This window comes from Salmo salar, unplaced genomic scaffold, assembly GCF_905237065.1.
Source record: "Salmo salar unplaced genomic scaffold, Ssal_v3.1, whole genome shotgun sequence".
Lineage (NCBI taxonomy): Eukaryota > Metazoa > Chordata > Actinopteri > Salmoniformes > Salmonidae > Salmo > Salmo salar.
In genome coordinates, this window is record NW_025548305.1 from 400,360 (window position 1) to 403,902 (window position 3,543).

Below are 3,543 nucleotides of genomic sequence, written 5' to 3' on the forward strand. Positions count from 1 at the left end.
CGTTTTTAGGGACAAAATAGAAATCTGCAATTTTTTGTGAAAATGGTTTTAAAATGTTTTTTTAGGCCTGTCCAGAATGTCGCTAGTTCGGCATGACCGGGGTCACTGTTTTTGTGTCACGAAAATGAAAAAAAAATATCTGCAATTTTTGGTGAAAATGGTTTTAAAATGTTTTTTTTAGGCCTGTCCAGAATGTCGCTAGTTCGGCATGACCGGGGTCACTGTTTTTGTGTCACGAAAATGAAAAAAAAAATCTGAGCTTTTTTTGTGAAAATGGTTCTAAAATGTTTTTTTTTAGGCCTGTCCAAAATGTCGCTAGTTCGGCATGATCGGAGTCATCGTTTTTGTTGACAAAAATAGAAACTGCAATTTTTTGTGGAAATGGTTGAAAAAAAATTTTTAGGCCTGTCCAAAATGTCGCTAGTTCGGCATGATCGGAGTCATCGTTTTTGTTGACAAAAATAGAAATCTGCAATTTTTTGTGAAAATGTTTTTAAAATGTTTTTTTAGGCCTGTCCAGAATGTCGCTTTTTCAGGATGATTGGAATCATCGTTTTTAGGGACAAAATAGAAATCTGCAATTTTTTGTGAAAATGGTTTTAAAATGTTTTTTTAGGCCTGTCCAGAATGTCGATAGTTCGGCATGACCGGGGTCACTGTTTTTGTGTCAAAAAATGAAAAAAGAATTCTGAGCTTTTTTTTTGAAAATGGTTCTAAAATGCTTTTTTTTTAGGCCTGTCCAGAATGTCGATAGTTCGGCATGACCGGGGTCACTGTTTTTGTGTCAAAAAATGAAAAAAAGAATTCTGAGCTTATTTTGTGAAAATGGTTTTAAAATGTTTTTTTAGGCCTGTCCAGAATGTCGATAGTTCGGCATGACCGGGGTCACTGTTTTTGTGTCACGAAAATGAAAATAAAATATCTGCAATTTTTTGTGAAAATGGTTCTACATTTTTTTTTTAGGCCTGTCCAGAATGTCGCTAGTTCGGAATGATCGGAGTCATCGTTTTTGGTGACAAAAATAGAAACTGCAATTTTTGTGGAAATGGTTTTAATTTTTTTTTAGGCCTGTCCAGAATGTCGCTAGTTCGGCATGACCGGGGTCCCTGTTTTTGTGTCACGAAAATGAAAAAAAATATCTGCAATTTTTTGTGAAAATGGTTTTAAAATGTTTTTTTAGGCCTGTCCAGAATGTCGCTAGTTCGGAATGATCGGAGTCATCGTTTTTGGTGACAAAAATAGAAACTGCAATTTTTCGTGAAAATGGTTTTAAAATGTTTTTTTAGGCCTGTCCAGAATGTCGCTAGTTCGGCATGACCGGGGTCACTGTTTTTGTGTCAAGAAAATGAAAAAAAATATCTGCAATTTTTTGTGAAAATGGTTTTAAAATGTTTTTTTATGCCTGTCCAGAATGTCGCTAGTTCGGCATGACCAGGGTCACTGTTTTTGTGTCAAGAAAATGAAAAAAAATATCTGCAATTTTTTGTGAAAATGGTTTTAAAATGTTTTTTTTAGGCCTGTCCAGAATGTCGCTTTTTCGGCATGATCGGAATCATCGTTTTTAGGGACAAAATAGAAATCTGCAATTTTTTGTGAAAATGGTTTTAAATTTTTTTTTAGGATTGTCCAGAATGTCGCTTTTCGGCATGATCGGAGTCATCGTTTTTAGGGACAAAATAGAAATCTGCAATTTTTTAAGAAAATGGTTTTAAAATGTTTTTTTAGGCCTGTCCAGAATGTCGCTTTTTCGGCATGATCGGAGTCATCGTTTTTAGGGACAAAATAGAAATCTGCAATTTTTTAAGAAAATGGTTTTAAAATGTTTTTTTAGGCCTGTCCAGAATGTCGCTTTTTCGGCATGATCGGAGTCATCGTTTTTAGGGACAAAATAGAAATCTGCAATTTTTGGTGAAAATGGTTTTAAAATGTTTTTTAGGCCTGTCCAGAATGTCGCTAGTTCGGCATGACCGGGGTCACTGTTTTTGTGTCACGAAAATGAAAAAAAATATCTGCAATTTTTGGTGAAAATGGTTTTAAAATGTTTTTTTTAGGCCTGTCCAGAATGTCGCTAGTTCGGCATGACCGGGGTCACTGTTTTTGTGTCACTAAAATGAAAAAAAAAATCTGAGCTTTTTTTGTGAAAATGGTTCTAAAATGTTTTTTTTTAGGCCTGTCCAAAATGTCGCTAGTTCGGCATGATCGGAGTCATCGTTTTTGTTGACAAAAATAGAAACTGCAATTTTTTGTGGAAATGGTTGAAAAAATTTTTTTAGGCCTGTCCAAAATGTCGCTAGTTCGGCATGATCGGAGTCATCGTTTTTGTTGACAAAAATAGAAATCTGCAATTTTTTGTGAAAATGTTTTTAAAATGTTTTTTTAGGCCTGTCCAGAATGTCGCTTTTTCAGGATGATTGGAATCATCGTTTTTAGGGACAAAATAGAAATCTGCAATTTTTGTGAAAATGGTTTTAAAATGTTTTTTAGGCCTGTCCAGAATGTCGCTAGTTCGGCATGACCGGGGTCATCGTTTTTAGGGACAAAATAGAAATCTGCAATTTTTGTGAAAATGGTTTTAAAATGTTTTTTAGGCCTGTCCAGAATGTCGCTTTTTCGGCATGATCGGAGTCATCGTTTTTAGGGACAAAATAGAAATCTGCAATTTTTTGTGAAAATGGTTTTAAAATGTTTTTTAGGCCTGTCCAGAATGTCGCTAGTTCGGCATGACCGGGGTCACTGTTTTTGTGTCACGAAAATGAAAAAAAATATCTGCAATTTTTGGTGAAAATGGTTTTAAAATGTTTTTTTAGGCCTGTCCAGAATGTCGCTAGTTCGGCATGACCGGGGTCACTGTTTTTGTGTCACGAAAATGAAAAAAAAAATCTGAGCTTTTTTGTGAAAATGGTTCTAAAATGTTTTTTTTAGGCCTGTCCAAAATGTCGCTAGTTCGGCATGATCGGAGTCATCGTTTTTGTTGACAAAAATAGAAACTGCAATTTTTGTGGAAATGGTTGAAAAAAAATTTTTAGGCCTGTCCAAAATGTCGCTAGTTCGGCATGATCGGAGTCATCGTTTTTGTTGACAAAAATAGAAATCTGCAATTTTTTGTGAAAATGTTTTTAAAATGTTTTTTAGGCCTGTCCAGAATGTCGCTTTTTCAGGATGATTGGAATCATCGTTTTTAGGGACAAAATAGAAATCTGCAATTTTTTGTGAAAATGGTTTTAAAATGTTTTTTAGGCCTGTCCAGAATGTCGCTAGTTCGGCATGACCGGGGTCATCGTTTTTGGACAAAATAGAAATCTGCAATTTTTTGTGAAAATGGTTTTAAAATGTTTTTTTAGGCCTGTCCAGAATGTCGATAGTTCGGCATGACCGGGGTCACTGTTTTTGTGTCAAAAAATGAAAAAAGAATTCTGAGCTTTTTTTTGAAAATGGTTCTAAAATGCTTTTTTTTTAGGCCTGTCCAGAATGTCGATAGTTCGGCATGACCGGGGTCACTGTTTTTGTGTCAAAAAATGAAAAAAGAATTCTGAGCTTATTTTG